The sequence below is a fragment of the Felis catus genome, chromosome E2 (assembly GCF_018350175.1).
Source record: "Felis catus isolate Fca126 chromosome E2, F.catus_Fca126_mat1.0, whole genome shotgun sequence".
In the NCBI taxonomy this organism is placed as follows: domain Eukaryota; kingdom Metazoa; phylum Chordata; class Mammalia; order Carnivora; family Felidae; genus Felis; species Felis catus.
Window position 1 is genome coordinate 449,820 of NC_058382.1, and position 21,126 is coordinate 470,945.

The 21,126-nt window shown below is 42.9% G+C and overlaps 1 long non-coding RNA gene across 5 annotated transcripts; it reads left to right on the forward strand.

The window, feature by feature from the left end:
- Nucleotides 1–211: 211 nt before the first annotated feature.
- On the forward strand, nt 212–11,477 carry LOC102900794. 5 transcript variants are annotated; one of them, XR_006590228.1, is made up of 4 exons: nt 212–337; nt 2,699–2,780; nt 6,040–6,154; nt 11,177–11,477. It is a non-coding gene; the product is annotated as an uncharacterized LOC102900794 (long non-coding RNA). The 5 variants fall into 5 exon arrangements; XR_891121.4 differs by having other exon boundaries at nt 298–409; XR_006590227.1 differs by lacking the exon at nt 212–337 and adding an exon at nt 408–490.
- Nucleotides 11,478–21,126: the final 9,649 nt, after the last annotated feature.

The following is a 21,126-nucleotide window of genomic DNA, read 5'->3' on the forward strand; positions in this document are numbered from 1 at the left end:
GGAAGGACCGGAAGTTGGGGAAGGGACGGAGAGCAGAGGGGGTGGGCCGGAAGTAGATTAAAGTTGGGTGGAGGAATGGCGGGAAGGATTACTACATTACTTGGCGGAGGAGGAAGAGCGGGCAGGGCCTGAAGCGTAGAGGGTTGGGGCTGCTATTCCTACCCAACGTGAAGGAAGGAAGGGCAGGAACAGCGTGGGAGGGAAGCGTACAGAGGGCGGAGCTAACGTCCAGCCAAGCTCGGGGAGAGGAGGAGGAGCGGGCGGAGAGCGTGTAGGAGGGGGGAGGAGCTAAAGTCCACCCAAATACCGGGAGGAGGCTGTCGTAGGAAGGACGGAAGTGAGTGGGGGCGGTGCTAAATGCCGTTCCTCGTATAAGGGGAGGAAGAAGGGCAGGACGGGGAGGAAGAAGGTAGGAGGGGTAGGGAGGGCCGGAAATGTGCTGGAGACCGCCTGGGTCTTGAGAGGAAAGGAGGGCGGACCTGCCCCGAAGGTGCTGGTGGTGCGGCTCTGTGTCCTCCAGTTGTAGGCAGGGGAGAAGGGTCAGGCTTAAATGTCCACTCAAGTTGTGTGTAGAAAGGCAGGGTTAACTGTACCCTAGGAACGGGTGTGGGGGTAGGTTGTCAAAGAAAACCAGAGCTAGACATAAGCTAAAACGGTGGAAATAAATTTTATTCACCATAATGTAGCTACAGGGGAAGACACACTCCAGTATAGACTTGGGGTCAATTCTGAATACCAGCAGATCAAGTGGGGATTTATAACTAAACAAGTTGGAGTTGGGGGTGTTAGCTGATAAAAATACACAGTCCGGCGGCTTTTGGCTGTACCAACCTAATAAGATTATTGCTGAAGGCAGGCCTAGGTGATCTGATACCACCTGGGGGCAGTCGTGGGGATGAAGTTTGATCAGTTTTCAAGGGTAGAGAATTCTTATTAAACTGACAGGATTCTTGCTAAAACTGGATTCTACAAGGAAGTACATGGAAGGTTGTTGGGGAGAGGGTTCAGGGGAATCTGACTAAAGTTTGGGTAAGCAAAGAATCTTGGTCAGGGAGGAGGAGTGGGATGGGTAGGATCCTCTGCGCAGTGTCCTCTTCTGGGAGCCATGGTGCCCCTGTCTAGGAAATGAAAGACTTGTTTCTGCCCATGATCTGGGGTGTGCTCATCTTCCCTGGGGGCCAAGGACTAAGTAGTCTCTTATCTTCCTCAAAGTCCAGTATCTGGTGTTTTCTCATCTTGGTCAGGTCCCAGGGCCTACTGTGGTCTTGACTTCTTCAGGGTCCAGGCTTTGATGTTCTCGGGGCTCTCCTAATATTCTTGGGCCCCAGACTTGGTGGATTCTCCTCTTGGAATTTCCCAGCAGGTTTTAGCAACCCTATGCCTCCCTTTGGGTCATCCTGTCCACAGCCTGCCAAACTTGTTCCAGGCGTTGTTATTTATTTATTTGTTGAGAGAGAGAGAGAGAGAGAAAGAAAGAGAAATATCTTAAGCAGGCTCCACAATCTGTGCAGAGCCCATCACAGAGCTCAATTATACAATCCTGGGATCATGACCTGAGCTGAAATCGAGTTGGATGCTTAATGGACTGAGCCACTCAGGTGTGCCCAGGAGTTGTTAATTTTTATTGTTACTGTGGAGAGCATCTACCTGCCAGCTACACATTGTTCATCATATTTGTTGCAATAAGACGGTCTTGATTTTGATTAGTATTTACTCAGAAACTGAGAAGAAGTCTTTTATACTAAGAGTATTTCCTTGGATTTTCTTGTGGCTATTGTAGAGAAAATACAATCTCCATTCTGTAAGTAATTTGGCTTCTTCCTTTTCCATATTTTGACTTAAAAAAAAAATCTATGTTATAGCCCTAGGTAGTGTGACAGCCACATTAATTAGTCATGTTATTTTTGCTTTGTGTTGGATGTGACTGGGGATGCTTGTCATGGTTCATCATCCAGTTTGATGAAGAACCTTAACATCTTAAGGAAGCAAGTCCCCTTGGAAGTTCTGTCAATTTCTGTTTATATGGTATGGGATAAAAACATGATTTTCAGTTAAAAGGTGATTTTCAATAAATATATTATTGGAGACTTATTCATGAAAGCCACTTTAAATACAACTTTTAATGGGGCACCTGGGTGGTTCAGTCAGTTGAGCATCTGACTTCAGCTTAGGTGGTAAGCCCCACATCAAGCCCCACATGGGGCTCGCTGGCCTCAGTGCAGAACCCACTTCAGATCCTCTGTCCCCCTATCTTGGCCCCTCCCCTGCTTGTCCTCTCTCTCTCTCAACAATAAATAAACATTAAAAAAATAAATATAACTTGGGGTGCCTGGGTGGCTCAGTCTGTTGAGCATCCGACTTTGGCTCAGGTCATGATCTCTCAGTGTGTGAGTTCGAGCCCCGCATCAGGCTCTGTGCTGACAGCTCAGAGCCTGGAGCCTGCTTCAGATTCTGTGTCTCCCTCTCTCTCTGCCCCTTCCCTGCTCATGCTCTATCTCAAAAATAAATTAAAAAAAAAAACATTAAAAAATAAATAAATATAACTTTTAACAATAAATTCTGTGTTCTTTTTCCCACTTAGCAAATTAAGCATGCTACTTAGTTTACTGTGATTGATCATGTTAAAGCATTTATGAACAAATAATAACTATTATGCAAGTAAAATATAAAAAATGTCATGTATCCTGTTTTCATACAGGGCCCCAATCCCTTATTCAAAACCTTCAGGGCCAGAACTGTTTTGGAATTCACAAGTGTTTGGATCTTAACAGGATAGTAAGGTACGTATATCACATACTATGTAACATCTTGAGCAGGAGCAGAATACATGAAAAGTCACATTAGGTTGGAGAAAATGTGTAAATAGCCTTGTTATTTCTGGTAAATTTGGCAGATACATAATAGAGGAAGAAACTTCATTACAAAAGCTTTTGGAATTTAGAGTTGCAGAAAAGGCATTGTGGATCATACGTAAAAATGGCTAGATTAGCAATACTTGTTTCATTCAATTGCAAAGTTAAATTTTTTTTAATGTTTATTTTTGAGAGAGAGAGAGAACGAGTGGGGGAGGGACAGAGAGAGAGGGAGACACAGAATCCGAAGAATGATCCAGGCTCCAAGCTGTCAGCACAAAGCCCAACATGGGGCTCGAACCCATGGACTGCGAGATCATGACCTGAGCCACCCAGGTGCCCCCATTCAATTGCAAAGCTTAATTTGTACTTTTCCTCTCAATATACTCCATATAGTCAAAGACATGTTTATTGAGATACTAAATTGTTGCAATATATTAACATTCTTCCATATACTTTCTTTAATATTCCACTACTGATTTAACATAGGACTAAAAATAAGAGATATAAAACTGTATATTGGCAAAATCACTATGGCAGCTGGTGGCACTCAATGGAGTCTTAAACGTGCCATAAGACTGAATCATGGACCTAATTTGATCTCCACTCACCATTGTCTATTCTTCTTTCACCGTACAGAGCATCTCAGATTGTTTCATGTGAGGGGGAACACACATTTAAAAGTCATTTCAGAAAGGAAGAAAAGCGGGGCACCTGGGTGGCTCTGTTGGTTAAGCAGCTGACTTCGACTCAAATCATGATCTAGCCGTTCACAAGTTCGGGCCTGCGTTGGGCTCTGTGCTGACAGCTTAGAGCCTAGAGCCTGCTTCAGATTGTCAATCTCTCTCTTCCCCTCCCCCACTCTCTCTTTCTCTCTTATAAATAAATAAATAAATAAATAAATAAATAAATAAATAAGCCTTAAAAAAATTTTTTAAAAAAGTAAGAAAAGAAAGGTCAACCTTTTTGTCTTTAAAACAGGTGTGTTCAGCTGGCTCAGTGATAGAGTATGTGACTCTTTTTATTTTATTTTTTTACGTTTATTTTTGAGAGAAGGAGAGAGACAGAGCATGAGTGGGGGAGGGACAGAGAAAGAGGGAGACACAGAATCGGAAGCAGGCTCCAGGCTCTGAGCACTCAGCTCAGAGCCTGACTCGGGGCTTGAACTCACAGACTGTGAGATCATGACCTGAGCCGAAGTCGGATGCTTAACCGATGGAGCCACCCAGGCGCCCCAGAGTATGTGATTCTTGATCTCAGGGTTGAGGGTTCAAGCCCCTTGTTGGCCATGGAGCCTACTTAAAAACAAAAAAAACAAACAAAAAAAACCCCACCCAAACCAAAACAAAAAACCCATGGGTCTCTAGGAGACTTCTCAGAACTCCTCAGACCTTGAGAACTTCAAGTTGGAGAAGCAGAAATAAATTAGCATTTTACCTATAAATTATTAGTAATAATTTATTAAATTATTAGTAATAACTGTTTCCCAGAAAATACACCTTTGGATCTATTTATTACTGCTAAACATTTATTCTTTGCCTGTTCTCCCCAACATCAAAGATAACGTTCCCAGCTGCTTGGCTTCAGCAACATCAACCGCCTCCCCAGAAAGACATTTCACTAGATGTTTCTCTTAGAGCTATATTGTTTATTGTATAGTTCTAGTTAATGTTTTCCTCCAGTATTATGTTTGAAGCATCAAACTGATCTGAGGGGCCATTACAAACTCCAATCTTTCTTCTTGAGTCTCTCTCCATTCTTCCTCTGTTCAACAACCATGAATGGATATATATATCCAAGATGAAAGAAGAATATCAGCTCTTAAGAAGCTTAAATTAAAAATGGGGCACCTGAGTGGCTCAATCAGTTGAACATCTGACTTTGGCTCAGGTCATGATCTCACAGTTCGTGAGTTTCAGCCCCACATCAGGCTGTCTCCTGTCAGCACCGAGCCCACTTTGGATCCGCTGCCCCTGCCTCCTCTGCTCTCTCTCTCTCTCTCTCTCTCAAAAATAAATAAACATTAAAAACTTATTAAAAATCCCTGGATATTTATGTTACCACAAATAAGATATGAAACAGATCTAACTGCTGTAACTATTGGAAAAGGAAATAGATGCACTTATTAACAGATAGTGTTAGCACACCTAAAAAAAAAATCAACTGGAAAATTTAAAAAATCAATGAGATTGCAATAAACCAGGCAGAGTAATAAATAAAGACACATAAATCAACACACACGTACACACAAAATCTCTATAACTCTAACAAGTATATTGAAAGGTTTCTGTCACAGTAGAATCATAAAAACATAAAATGTCTGGGATTAATTTGTTGGGAAATGCAGGCCACCTACATGAAGATAAGTTTCTGGAAAGAGTTACAATTAAATTTGCATAAATAAAAATGCTTATCATGTTGCAGGATGGGAAGGCCAATTGTTAAATCCCAAATCATCACTAGGCTCAATGCAATAGTAAACAGGATTACAGCAGGGCCTTTTGGAATACTGGCCCTCACACTTTACTCTGTATTTCCTTCTTTCTCAAAATGTAGGAGAAGGAACTGACTGTAGTTTTTCATAAGAACAATCAATATGGAATCAAATTCCTCTCAAGGAGAAATATTCCCAGAAACTATTACTTCAAAAACATTCTTTGTTTTTTTGTCAATAAATTTAGACTTCAGGGGTGCCTGGGTGGCTCAGTCAGTTAAGCGTCCAACTTCAGTTCAGGGCATGATCTCACCATTTGTGGGTTTGAGCCCCATCTTGGGCTCTGCGCTGACCGCTCAGAGCCTGGAGCTGCTTCAGATTCTGTGTCTCCCTCTCTCTCTTCCCCTCCCCTGCTCACGCTCTGTCTCTCAAAAATAAATAAATATTTTAAAATTAAAAAAAAAATTTAGACTTCAAAGCCATCCATAGCATACAGTTATAGCCACAGAACTTTTTTATGGTGGTGGTAGAAGACTCATTTTGTGGTTCAGCAAGTTGGCACAAGTTTTTTTAGGTAGAGGTGTGTGCTTCATTTCAAACACTTATGTCACCTTCTATAAACAGGGACATGAGGGGAAGACTACCCATATCTGCATGTGTAATTTGATGAAGCTACCACCTCCCCTGGGTCCCACTCTGCATTTTTACATCATACCCTTGGATATCTGAAATGTCTCGCTGCCTTCTCTGCAGCCCCTTGCCTGTGCCTTGGAGATTGCTGCTGAGGTGACTTGGCCCTTCCTGCTGATTGCGGTGGATCTCTGCTCTTTGTGGGTTGTCCACCTCCAGAGGATTGGCTCTAAATCAGGTGAGCAAGGGTCAGCCTGAGCCTGCAGAATTTGGTTACCTGTGATGGCTACTTCTAGGAGTCCCTAAATAGTAGCTCAGCATGACTAAGCAAGAGACTTGAAAGCAGAAGCTAGTTTTGGGAGCAAGAAAGGGTTGTAGTGTAAGAAGTTTGGTTCGGTTTGGTTTAGTTTGGTTTGGTTTGATTTCCCCCAAGTGACAGAATATGTCACCATTCATTATCTGATATTGCATGAAATCCAGAGGCAGAGGGCTACCAGGGATGGTTCCTGGGCTCGACTATCACCCTTAGCCAGGTACTGTCCATCTTTTCTTAGTGTATTGCCTCCCTTAGTGTATTGCCTTGGTTATTCCTAAAGCTTGTGTCCTCATGGTCTTAAAGTGGTTGTCACAGTTCCACACATTACATGAAGCCATGCAACATTCGGCTGAAGATATTGGCATCAGGGAGTGTATTTGTTTCCTGTACCACTGTAACAAATTACCACATGCTTTGTGACCTAAAACAACACAAATTTCTCATCTCACAGCTCTGGAGGTCAGAAGGTCAAATGGGTTAATGGGCTAAAATCAAGATGTTGGCAGAGCTGCATTCCTTCTAGAGGAGATTCTCTAGGGGAGAATCCATTTCCTTGTCTTTTCCAGCTTCTAGAGACTGCCTGCATTCCTTGGCCCATGGTCTCTTCCTCCAACACTAAAGTCAGCAGCATGCCATTTTCAAGTCTCCCTCTGACTCTGACCTCTGCTTCAATAATCACATTGCTTTCTTGGACTCTGCTTCTCCTGCCTCCTCTTAAGCAAGGATGATTGTGATGACATTGGGCCCACTACAAGTAATCCAGGATGATCTCCCCATCTCAAGATCCTTAACTTAATTACATTTGTGAAGTCCCTTTTGCCCTGTAAAATAACACATTCACAGTTTCCAGGCATTGGGATATGCGCATTTGGGGGAGCCATTACTCTTCGTAGCACAGAGAAGGGATAAAATCTTTCCCCAGAAACCCTTTTTCTCATAGACTTCCTCAAACCCCATTGGCCAGGATTGACACTTGTGTCTGTATCCTGTCTGTGAGAAAAGCTGTTAAAGAGAGTGGCTGACGTTTTGGCATCTGTAGAGGGAGATGGGCTCTCGACAATGAGGAGGGTGACACAGCAATGGAGGTTGTCAAAAAAGTCTTCTTAGGTGAGGCCCCTCTGCCACATAGGCCTCTCAAGTTGAGTTATAAGGAAGGCCACATGCCAAATCTGAGAGCAGCTGATACTGGAATTTTCTGGGCTTGCTACTAGAAGCAGAGATCTAGAACTGAATGAAGTTTCAACATCCAGGGGACAGCAAGGAGATGGGGATCCTGGAAGAGGATTTGATGGTTGTGCTGTAAAGGAAAGGTGGTATTCCATGGAGTATTAGAGGAGCAGGATCTCTCCCTTGGGTCTAAGAGGGAAGCCAGCATTTCAAAAGATTCTTATAAAGGGGGAGGGAGGGGAAGGTCTTCAGAATTAACGTGTGGGAACTTCTTCTTCATCTTTTCCCCAAGAACACACCAGATACCCTTTTGGGCAGCTATGGGTGAGGTTTCCTCCCGATCCCAACTTTTAAAGGTATTTTAGTTGAAGTTTGTGAGATGTAGATAATCCATGGAGTGTGGACATTCCACCAGGTTAGGGTATGTCTTTTTTAATCCTTCCTGTATCCTGACTATGCCCCTAGAAGTGTGAAGATGCACACTACTCTTTATGATACCTTTCTTAAAGTTAATAGTAGAATGCCGTTTGTGAAATATTGGTGAGTTAGTATAAAGCTCTCTGATTTGTTTGAAGTGATGGCATTTGGATTATGCAGGGGAAAAATTTGATGACCTATTCTTCAGTTCTCCCCATGAATACTATAAAATTATGCGTATATTGATCCCCATGATACTAAAAGATAAGTGATCTTTGCATGACACCTCAAATTTGATGGTTTTCTAATTCATATAGGATGTAAGAAGATAGATATGGTATTGTTATATAACCTTTACATTTTATTGTTTGTGGCAGTCATCCCTATGAGACATTTTCCATCATCCCTAGACCCTGAGTCCCATTAAATGGTGTTTCTATGGCAAATCAAGGAGATAGGTAGAACACAACTGCTTATAACTGCTTATCCATGATTGTAGTGAACCACGAGTGCAAAGTCTTATTACATGCAGTTACCTGTTTATGGGTCAAATATACCTTGTGTATTCTGCCTCCTTTGTGATTTCTGATGTCAAATAAAATGGAATTTTAACTAATAGCTTTTCCATATTGATTACATTCAATAAGTTTCTCAAATCTATATGAATTTCCCAGTGTCAAATAAGGTAATAAGATGATAACCATAGTTGAAAGCCTGCCAACATTGACTCCATTCACAGTGTTCTGTAGTATGAGTCCTCTTGTGTTGAATATAGTAGGAACACCTCCTGAAGGCTCTTGCATGATGATTACATATATAGGGGTTTTTCCCAGTATGAGTTCTCTGATGTAGCAACATGAGTACTGAGCCATGTTTATTAATTAATTTTTTAATTTTTAAAAACATTTATTTATTTTTGAGAGACAGAGAGCACAAACAAGTAGGGGAGGTGCAGAGAGAGAGGGGGCAGAAGATCTAAAATGGGCTCCGTGCTGACCCCAGAGAGCCCCATGCGGGGCTCGAACCCATGAACCATGAGATCATGACCTGAGCTGAAGTCAGAAGCTCAACTGACTGAGTCACCAAGGTGCCCCATTGCTGAGTTATGCTTAAAGCCTTTCGCACAATGAGTACATCCATAGGTTTCTCTTCAGTGTACATTCTGTGATGTCAAGTAAGGAAGGAGAAAAGCATGAAACTTTCCTTGAATAATTGCATTGTAGTGTTTCCCTTCTTTATAAATTCTTAGGTGTAGTGTGAAACAGTCCCTCTTTGAAAAATTATTTCCTGGGGCACCTGGGTGGCTCAGTTGGTAAGCATCCGACTTCAGCTCAGGTCATGATCTCATGGTTTGTGGGTTCGAGTCCTGCATCGGGCTCTGTGCTGACAGCTCAGATCCTGGAGCCTGCTTCAGATTCTGTGTCTCCCTCTCTCTCTGCTCCTCCCCAACTCACACTCTGTCTCTCTCTCAAAAATAAATAAACATTAAAAAATTAAAAAAAAAAAAAAGAAAAATTATTTCCTGAATTCACTGCAAATATAATGTTTCTCTTAAGTATAAATTCTTTCATACTGAGTAAGGAATAATTTGTGTTTTATACATTTATATGGTTTTTATCTTCTATGAGTTCTGAAACCAATGAAAGGCAATACTTATCAGTGAAGACTCTCCCACACTCAACACATTTGTAAAGTTTGTCCCCTGAGTGGATTTTCTCAAAGTTAAAAGGGTTGAGCTCTGTTCAAACTTCTCTACATTCATTACATTTATATGATTTTTCTTAAGTATGACCTCTCTGATGTCATTGCATAGTGGAAGAACGATTGCATTCTAATTAACTTTTTCCCCCAATTCACTATTCTTACAGCCTCTGTCCTGAATCATTGTTTCCTGATATGTTCCACCCATCTTCCTTGGTTTTCCTGCTGCTTCCTTAAGTGGGCTTGTATTCCTGGTCTTTGACAAACATGGAAGGATACAGTTCATCTCTTGTGAATCTTTCTATTTTCAGGACAGCATATGCTTCTACGAGAAATATTCTGCTTTCTGGTTTACTCTTCACTTTTGAGTCTACTTTCCCAATCTGAAAAAGATAGATTTAAGTGCTTAGAGAAAAACTTCTGGAGATAAAATAGTGAGATTAAGTGAAGAAGAACATTGGAAGCATGTGGATTTTTTTTTTTTCAAATCTGCCTTTCAAAGAGTGACTGACCTGTGAGAGAGAATGAGCCCAACCACTTGAGGTGGCTGATGGGAAGATAGCTCAATCTTGGCTATTGATCACTCCTCCCTCTCCTTTTCCAGAAGCTCTTTTGGACCCCAATTCTTTGAGGACCTGTCCTAAGCCCTTTTTTTGTCTCTTGCCAGTGTGAGCTCTTTCATTCTCCCGTATTCGAACACCATTTTATAAAAATGTTTATTTATTTATTTTGAGAGAGAGGGAGAGAAAGAATCCCAAGCAGGCTCTGTACTGATGTACGGCTCCACCTCACAAACCGTGATATCATGACCTGAGCCAAAATCAGAGAGTTGGACATTTAACTGAGCCACCCAGGCGCCCCGCAAACACTATTTTTAATGTTGATAAATCATACTTCTATAGCTTCATCCTAGATTCTTTTCTGAGCATTGAACACATTCAACGGCCTGTTGGGCATCTCTATTCTACAACCATAGCCTGTCAAAATTGAATACTAATCCCACACCCACCACTTGCTCTTATCCTAGCCTTTCTCTACTAATGGACAACATCACCATTCCAGTTGCTTGTGTGAGCAGCCATGGACCCCTCCACCCTCTATTTTGAATCAGTCACCAACTTTTGACTCCACCTTAAGTATACATTGAATTGCTCTCCTTTTCATTTCCATAGCCCCCTCCTACTCCGAGTCACTGCACTTGTTAGTTTAACTACTGCAGTAGAGCTCTGTCATCCCATCTTGTTTTTACTTCTGTCCCAACACTCATCCGGCAAAATCTTGCAAAAATACAAATCTGATTTTGTCATTTTTATACTTGAACTTAATCAATGGTTGCTCTTACCTATTTACATATTTTTCTAGAATATCCACCTCCACTATGATGACAGATACATACAGGCAAATACCATATCTGTTTGTTTATTCTTTTAGTCCCAGCATCTGCACGGGAAAGCCAAGACTATTTATTGGCCAGTTGTTTGAGGTCATTCAGACTCCTCACCACTTCACTCTTGACCAGTATGTGGATGACTTCCAAGTCAAGATCATTAAACCCCAGCATCTAAATTTCCAAAGTTAGTGACAGAATGTCTGAAGATCTTTCCTACACAGCATAGTATGAATTTCTAATGATATAAATCTAATTTTATCTCTCTCCAGGGTAACCTCAACCCAGGTGACTTACCATTATATTCAGAAGGAAGCTCCAACTCCTAATTAGTGTCCACAAGACCTGGAACGTCTGAGCCTCATTGCATCTAACTCTTGTCCTTCTGCTCTTTTCCCTCATCCATCCATTCTGGCCTCACTGCCTGCCATCAGTTTCTTGATTGCATCAGATTCTTCCCACTTCAGAGCCTTTGCTAGCCCTTCTCCTTTTGCTAAAATGCTCTTCCCCAAGTCATTATATACTGGCTCCTTCTCACACCTGAGAGTTCAGATTAAAGTTGACTTCATCAGAGAGGCTTTCTTGAGCTGTGTGGTGAATTCAGTAATAGTCCCCCAAAGACGTCTATGTACTAATCTGCAGAACCTGAGAACCTGTTACCTCATGTAGCCTAAGGGACTTTGCAGATATGATTAAGTTAAGGATTTTGAGATGGATAGTTTATCTTGGGTCATGTGGGTGGGCCCAGTGTAATCACAAGGTCCTCAAAAGTGTAAGAGGAATGCAGGAGAGTCAAAATCAGAAGATTTTTGATGACAGAATCAGAGATTGGAGTGATTTAAGGTCATGAAGCACACAATGTGTCTTCTAGAAGCTGGACAAGGCAAGGAAATGGATTCTCCCCTAGAGTCTCCAGAAAGAATACCATTTTAGACTTCTGACTTCCAGAACTATAAGATAATAAATTTGTATTATTTTAAACCACTAGGTTTGTGGTAATTTGTTACAGCAGCAACAGGAAACTAAGATAGTCCATATGATCTAAGGCACCTTCTCCTTTGTTCCCTCATAATTTCTTGCTCTTTTCACTTGCCATGCTTATCATGATATATGATGATGACTTGTATACAGGGAAGATTCTTCAGAGAATATTCAGCCCCTGGCCCAACAGCTGCCTGGTATGGAGTAGGAACTGAATAGAGTTGATAAATAAACAGAGGTGATGGACTTAAAAGGAACTATGAAGGAAGAGTCTGGACCCTAGTACCTCATGCTTGGATTACTGCAGCAATCTTAATCTTCTATCTTTAGTCTTTGCTCTGTGACTCACCCTGATACCAGAGTAATTTTCCTATGCCCCAGGGACATCATTTTTGACACTCTATGGTTCCACTGGTCTTGAACTCTAATCTCTCCAGCATGGGGACCTGGGCTCACTGGGAAGCCTTGGGCTTCCACTTTTCTCCTTACTAAATTATTTGGGTGTTCAACTGAGAGACATAAGAGCTGCCTATAGCCTACAGTCCTTAGGGAAGACTCATCCCAGGGACACTGCAGGCCGCAAGCAATCTTGTTGGGAGGAGGAGAAACATGGAGACGCCAGGTCATGAGTGCAGTGTAAACCAAAAACACCAAGGCAGGAATGACTCTAGGCAAGGAAGAAGCCTGGCCTGCAAACTTCAGGGAACATAGATGATGGAAAACATCCTAAATTGCACCATAAGGATCTGATCAACAAAATCCAGACCATGGGAAACTTTACAGTCCCACAGACCATGTTTCACAACAGATCAAGTAGAAGGAAAATAAATAGATGCTGGTGTGGTAGGCAGCTTCCAAGATGGCCTCTGGTGATTCCCCACTCCTGGAATTCACACTTTCCTCTGGTTCCCTCCTTCCACACTGTGCTGGGATTGGTATGTGTGACTCACAGAATGTGGCAGAAGTGATGGTACATCCCTTCTAAGAGAAGATTATAAAAGACACTGTGGCTTTAGTCTTTATTGTTTCTTTATCTCTTCTCATTCTGGAGGAAGCCAGATGTCATGTTAAGAGGACAGTGAAGTAACCATGTGGAGAGAGGCTCAAGGAGAAACTGAGGCCTCTTGCCAACGACTACATAGATAAACGTGTAAATGTACTCTCTATTGCTGTTAGGCTTCATATGACCAATGACCATCGCCCCGAATAATATCTCGATTACAGCCTCATGAGAGACCCTGAGAAAGAACATTCAGTTAAGCTGCTCCTAAATTCTTGACCTACAGAGACTGTGAGGATATCAAATGTTTGTTGTTTTAAGCAAGGAGTCAGCAAACTACAGCCTCCAGGCCTAATCTAGTTAGCTGTCTTTTTTGTTTTGGTTTGGTTTTGGATGGCTCACAGACAGAACAGTTTTTCCATTTTTAAATGGCTAAAAAAATCAAAAGAAGAATTATATTGTATGCCATGTGAAAATGTCAAATTCAAATGTCACTATCCCTAGAGCTTCATGGGAACACAGTCATGTCCATTCATTACTTATTGTCTACAATAAAAGCAGCATTGAGTAGCTGCAACAGAGACCATGTGGCCCACCAAATCTAAAATATTTACTATTGGGGTGCCTGGGTGGCTTGGTCGGTTAAGTGTCTGACTTCTGTTCATGTCATGATCTCACAGTTCCTGGGTTCGAGCCCCGCATCGGGCTCTGAGCTGACAGCTCAGAGCCTGGAGCCTGCTTTGGATTCTGTGTCCCCCTTTCTCTCTGGTCCTCCCCCACTCATGCTCTGTCTCTCTCTGTCTCACAAATAAACATTAAAAAATTAAAATATTTACTATCTGGCTCTTTATAGAAAAAGCTTGCTACTCTTATTCTAAGCCATTATATTTTGGGGTAATTTTTACCCCAAGTGTAAAATTTATATATTATATACATATATATATATATAATATATAAAATAATATATAACTATATATTAGTTATATAGTGTATAACTAATATACACTATATCTCCTTGCCCCTGACTTTGGACTAAGGCACGAGACTTGCCTTGGCAAATAGGAGGTTAGCAGGTATGATGTGAGTAGAGGTATAGAATGTGCTAATGTGGCTGGACTTACCCTTTTGTGCCTCTGCCATTGTCATGACAAGAACAAGATGATCATTCTGAAGGCCAGCTAAACCCAGCCTAGTTCAGCAAACCCCCAGTTGACCTGTGGGCATATTGTGCCAGAAGAAATGACTTTGTTGGGGTACCTGGGTGGCTCAGTCGGTTCAGCACCCAACTTCAGCTCAGGTCATGATCTCATGGCTTGTGAGTTGAAGTCCTGCGTCAGGCTCTGTGCTGACAGCGCAGAGCCTGGAGCCTGCTTTGGATTCTGTGTTTCCCTTTCTCTCTGCCCCTCCCCTGCCTGCACGCTGTCTCTCTCTCTCTCAAAAAATAAATAAATAAATAAATAAATAAATAAATAAATAAATAAATAAACATTAAAAACAAAAATGAAATGAAATGTTGTTTTAAGCCACTGAATTTTAAGGGTGACTTGTTGCACAGTTTTCTTATGGTAATAACTGACCAATACATATTCTCAGTTATCAGTGGCTTTTGGTCAAAACAGAAATGGTCATTGTTTTTAATCTTGATATAAGGTTTAAAAAATTCTATATGGTATGATCTTAACTAGGACAAAAGAAAAAAGCACAAGGAGAAGAAAACAACTAATGAAAGTAAGTAGCTAAAATCTTCACAGAGATCATGTTTCAATTATTTGAGCTTCTCCGTACACGTACCCTTGTTCCATTGTTGCTAGTAATAACTTACTGTAAGCAGTTGTGGAAAACAAGAAAATTTGTTCTGGAATCCAAGAAAGCATCGAAGAACTTTGCTACAAAAAACGTAGCTCCTGCCTTCTTCTGCCAGAGCTTATAGTCTTTGTGAGGATAACATCACCATCCATGAGTCCCAGCTTGTCTATCTGCCGGCTTCCGTGTTCCTGACCACATCATCCTGGAGGAGGACTGAAAAGGGCCTAACCGCGGTCAGGTACCCACATCCACACCAATACACCAGAGGCAGAGCATAAGCCACCTGCCAGACAGCAACCGCCTGTGATGTGCTGTAGGTGGGTGGCATTGCCTGAAGAGGTAGATGTGAGGACAATTAGAGTCCCCGCAGTCCTCCCCAGGGAGTCCCTTGGGCAATTCCCTTCCTATTTTTCTCTTTTTACTAAACATTTGAAAATTATTTTTGAAAAGTTTTTAAATGTTTATTTATTCTTGAGAGAGGGAGACAGCGGAAGTGGGAAAGGGGCAGAGAGAGAGGGGGAGACAGATCATCTGAAGCAGGTTCCAGGCTTTGAGTTGTCAGCACAGAGCCCAATGCGGGGCTCGAACCCACGAACCACGGGATCATGATCTGAGCCGAAGTCAGATACTTAACCGACTGAGCCACCCAGGCACCCCCTGAACATTATTTTTAATGTTAATTTAATATTAAACTATTTCTAACTGATAAGATCTTTAAATTTTTTAAATCCTGTAATCCATTTATATGATGCCAAAGTATACTCAGAGAAGTCTACCTTCCATCGCTGTCCTTTCTTTTCTTTTTTTAAAGCTTTTTAATCTATGTAAGTAATCTCTACACCCAACATGAGGCTCAAACTCATGACCCCTGGATCAAGAATTGTATGCTTTTCCAGCTGGGCCAGCCAGGTTCCCCTATCCCTGTCCTTTCAACTTCGATTCTTCTACCTGTAAATAAATCCTTTTTCATTAGTTTTGGTTTATTCTTCCTTTGTTCTTTAAATGTATATGAATACACACACACACACACACACACACACACACACAGAAACATAGACGTACATGTATATCACCCATATATGTGTCTCCTTCCTAATCCCACAAGGAGGTCTTGCAAGTCACTAGCAAATGTGAGGACATGTAAGTGTCCTTTAGGGAAGGGTAGCAAAATATTGGGATCAACAATTCAATTGATGGTTTTTCAGTCATTGAAATCATTAAGCATCTAGTATGTGCCAGGTATGGGTAATGACCTAAAGAGGTAAAGGAATAATCTGGGCAGGTATCTGGTGGAAGGGTGTTCCAGTCAAGAGGTACAGCATGTGTAAACGCCCTGAGGTGCGAGCATATCGTGCATGTAAGAGCACCAGGAAGAGGACCCATGTGGCTGGACCTGAGTGAGGCAGAGGAAAAGGAGTGGACAATGAGCTCAGAAAGGCAATAGGAACTAACCTGGTCAGGCCTTTCAGGCTGTGGCATGGGCTTTTACCCTGACGGAGGTGGAAACCCATAATAGTTTTGAGCAAAGGAGGGAGATCCCACAGGAACTCTGGCTGCTGTGGAGAAACAGACCTGAGAACGAGGATAGAAGCAGGAAGGTTGGTGACATGATCACTCTAAGAGATTCTGGCAGCTGGGCAGAAAGTGAAAGCAGGCTGCATTCTGGGTGGATTTGAGCATGATACTGTCAGGACCTGCTGCCCAGTCACACTCAGGATATGAATTAGGAGGGTGCAGACACCAATGAGGTTTCAGCCTGCACCAGGGAAAGAACACAAATGCTGGTGACAATACAGACAAGGCTGTGAAAGGGGCTGGGAATGGGGGAAGCACCAGCATTTGGTTTGGGGCATGTAAGATGTTCATTAGACTTTCAAGTGCAGTGTCAAGGAGGCAGGTGACTGTTTTAGTCTGGAGTTCAGGGAAGAGTCTGGGCTGAGATTATACACCTGGGGTCATAGAAAGCAATAGAAGATCCAAAGAAATGAGAAGGCTGACTAGAAGAAAGAGCAGAGAGGGGAGTGCTAATTAGCAGAGGAGCCCGATAAATGGCAGAGAACAAATGGCAGAGAACGTAGTGTGAGAAGCAACACAGCAGGGGCAGATTGGGACTTTCTTTCCCAAACCTGAGGCACTTTGGCCTTCGTGGGCTTCTTCTTTCATAAAAAAATTTAGAAAATTATATTTGATGACTGCATTGGTATAAAGATTAATCTAGTCCAGATAGGATTTTTCACTTCTAATTTTAAAAGAAATTATACCATTTTTGTGGACCCTCAAAGGTATCTTGGGCCCCGGATACTGTGTTTTCTGTAACCGATGGAGAAGTCTGGGAATTGAAAGAAGATCAGAGGCCACACACACCGAGGGGCTAGAGCCTGATGAAGCTGGGGGGTGGGGGGCGGGGGGCGCTCAGGGCTCAGATCAGGCATGGCCTTGTAAACTGAGTGAAGGATTTTATTTTTTATTTTATTTTTATTTTTTTTAATGTTTATTTATTTTTGAGACAGAGCATCAATGGGGGAGGGTCAGAGAGAGGGAGACACAGAATCTGAAACGGGCTCCAGGCTCTGAGCTGTCAGCACAGAGCCTGACGCGGGGCTTGAACTCACGGACCGCGAGATCATGACCTGAGCCGAAGTCGGCCGCTCAACCGACTGAGCCACCCAGGCGCCCCAAGGATTTTATTTTTAAGAGGAATAAGTATACGAACGGAGAAGGCACCAGGATAGACACTTAGTTTGGCTGCTGCCCAAATTCCCCTTCACGGAGGGTCCTGCTGTTAGCTGTGAGCTCTTTCAGGAGCCAAGGTAATGCTCCTTGCCCGGCAGCTCCGGCCACTCAGCAAATAAGGCCGTGGTCCAAAGGCCTGAATGTTTGCACTTAACATGACACTCCGTTAACTGGCCGTCTCTGTTCTGCAGCTCATTGCTGGGTAGCACTGTGGTCTGACAGTGCCTCCTGCGCAATCCGGCTTCCTCCTCCTTTTATTCTTTTTCTTTCTTTTACTAGTGTTATTCCCCAACAAACCATCTGAGGGAGTAAGAATAGGGAAGCCTTGAGAAATTGCTGGAGGGACAAAAAACGGGGAAACAGAGTCGGCCACCTCACAGACTTTTTGGCGATTAAACAACCTCTTTATATCCCTGTGGTTTCTCACTGCCACAAGCATCTTGTTTTTGCCCAAGCCCAAAGCACGCGTGCACACCAAGACACATTTAGCTTGCAAATGAGTGAGAATGACCGCATCCACTGGGGGCGCTAGCGGACTCCTGGTAGATCTTGGCTAGAGTAGCCCCACGAGAAAAATCATACTGCGCCTGCGTGTAGTCCAGCACTGCGCGTGTGTAATGATACACAGAAGGCTTGGAAGTCCCCGCCTATTCCCAGAATTCTACATCAATATTTCACCTCTTTATTATAACTGTTCACAAAGATCAGAACCGTACACGTACCCTGCGACTAAGATGCTCTAGCTAAATGCCCCTGCAGCCCTCCCCCTCTTTTTTTGCTTTGCAATAAAGCTGATTCTGCTATACTTTACTCTGATTCATCCTTGAAATCTTTCTACCCTGAAGTCAAGAATCTGGCACTGGCTAATGGTCAGAGTCTCAGGTGTGGAGAACTCCCCTAGTTTCTGGTATCACTTTTGCACTTTTAACGCCCATCTCAGTGTATGCTGACCCAGAACTGCACCACCTAGGGAAGCCAGACAAAATCAGAGGAAAAGGAGCTTCCATGTAAAAGTTCATACACATTTGTGAAATCAATAGATTCCAGCATAAAATGAATAAACAATATTAAGTGATTAGTCCCCCCCCCCAACTGGGTATTAATGAAGCAACATACAGGAAACGTGCATATTTGCTAATTATTAAGGACATGCAAGTTAAATCAACGATACACTGCAATTTCTGGATTGGATATTGTGGTAGAATTGTGAGAATGTTATACCATGATTAGTTTGGGTTGTATGGCAAAGACGAGGGAATTTTGAAGATAGGTTCCAAATTAGTTGACATAGGCTAATCAAAAGGGAGATTATTCTGGGTCGGCCTTAGTCTGAAGTCTTTAAAAGAGTGTTTAGAGACTCTCTCCTGCTGGTTTGGAAGAAGCAAGCTGTTGTGAGCTCTACAAGTGCAAGGAGATGTACTCAGTCACGACCCAAATGAGCTTGAAGCAGAGTCTTACCCAGTCAAGTGTATACATGACACCCTGACTGCAGCCTTTGTAGACCCTTAGACAGAGACCCAGTTAAGCTATGCCAAACTTCTGACTCACAGTTAACTATGAGATAATAAATGCATGTTGTTTTCAGCTGCTAAATTTATGGTAGTTTGTTACACAGCAAGAAAAGCAATAGAGATATGAAACGGACCTGGGAACAAGCCCCAGATGGGGGAAAAAAACATTGTGTACCTGGGGCGCTTTCTGTTGTTGCACTGCTTCTCCTACAGAGTAGAACCATGATGCAGCCAGGCTGGGGCCCCGACTTATATACAAGCTAGACTTCAAACAGGATCCTGGCTCCAAAAAGCACTAAAAGAGCTGGCTGAGTAACCTGCCAATATTGGCCAATCAGGGCCAATCAGAATGACGCATCCTCCCCCCCCCCCCCCCAAATCAGAGTTTGGGGCCAGAGTGGGAACTTGAGAGAACACTCCTAAGTAAGCAGGGCCTTTCCCCTACTATGAGACGTGAGTTTCACTGCTGTCTGTTAGTGCTGTCTCCTTTCAGCTTGAGCTGTGACCACAATAAAGCCTTGCTTGTGCCTTTGATTTCTCCTCCCACTTTATTTGTATAGTTGCTGGTCCCGAGAACTTGACTCTGGAGACACCTGCTGGTGAGTGTAGGTGAGAGATGTATGAAGGGAGATTTCATTAATACATGAAACTTTTTTTTACGTTTATTTATTCTTTTTAAAATAATTTTTATGTTTATTTTTGAGATAGAAACAGAGCATGAATGGGGGAGGGGCAGGGAGAGAGAGACACAGAATCTGAAACAGGCTCCAGGCTCTGAGCTCGAACCCACCAACCGTGAGATCATGACCTGAGATGAAGTCGGACGCTTAACCGACTGAGCCACCCAGGCGCCCCAAAGTTTATTTATTTATTCTGAGAGGGAGAGAGAGAATTCCAAGCAGGCTCTACACTATCACTGCGGAGCCCTACACAGGGCTTGAACTCAGGACCATGAAATCATGACCTAAGCAAAAGTCAGGAGTCAGATAGTTAACTGACTGAACCACCCGGGTGCTCCTGTATAAAACTGTTTAAAATGTTCATACTATTCTTTTTGGCATTTACGAATTCCACTTCTATTAGTTCTTTAAAAGGCCTTAGTAGTTAAACAATAGTAAATTCGCATTGAGAGTTTAGTGTGTGTAGAGTACATAGGTATTAGCAATACAGTCCTCACACAGCTCTCAACTCCGATTTTCAGATGACGAAGGTTAGTTTTAGAGAGTTGAGGTCTTTTTACTTAAGTGATGAAGCTAGAAAGCATCTGTGCTAATCTGAGGCACAGGCTGTGCCTGTTTGAATTCACAGCCATTCTTAATCTCATTTGATTATCAAAATAAGCCCAATGTTGGATATGCAGATAGTGATAAATCACATATTGCCAAATGTTTATTGTTCAATTTAGGGGCAGGGTACATGGGTGCTCACACAATCTTAAGTTTTCTGACTGTTTGAAAATGTTCTAAATAGAATGTTGAGGAAAAGTAAATCCAATAAATGCAATATTTTCTAAGGTTCATCTATCTTTGGCTGAGGGAGTTGCCCCTCATTCCTTTCTAGACACAGTCTCCAAGCCATTGATTTCCCTTGTATTAAAAAAAAAAATCCTGGGGGGCCTGAGTGGCTCAGTCTGTTAAGCGTGGGACTCTTGATTTCGGCTCAGGTCATGATCTCACGGTTTGTGGGTTCAACCCCAACTTTGATCTCTGCGCTGATAGCACGGCACCTGCTTGGATTCTCTCGCTCTCGCTCTCTGCCCCTCCCCCACTTGCTCCTGCTCTACCTCTTTCACCATATTCTGGTAAGAATACCTAGGTCTCTACCGCCCCCTACAGGCCATCTCCTTGTAGCAACGCATGTAGGCCGCAAGGGTGAATCCAGGGAGGACTGCGGTGGGTTTCAGGCTCTGGACGGCCTGAGCTAGACTCCCCGGATGATTTTTCCTTCCACTTGGGAGGTCACCTTAGAGCCCAGCGGCCAGGATACTCCCTGAACACCTTGAAGACCTAGACATCCACGATCCGCTGCGCTCTCCCCCGTCGCTGGTAGAGGGCGACACCGCTGCAGCTAACTAGATTCCGCGAGGAGATGGCGCGCCCGGTCCCGCGGCCTTCTGGGAGATGTAGGCGACCAGGGGGCGGGGGAACACGCATGCGTAGTGGAGAATCTCAGAAGCGGGTGACTTGAGCAG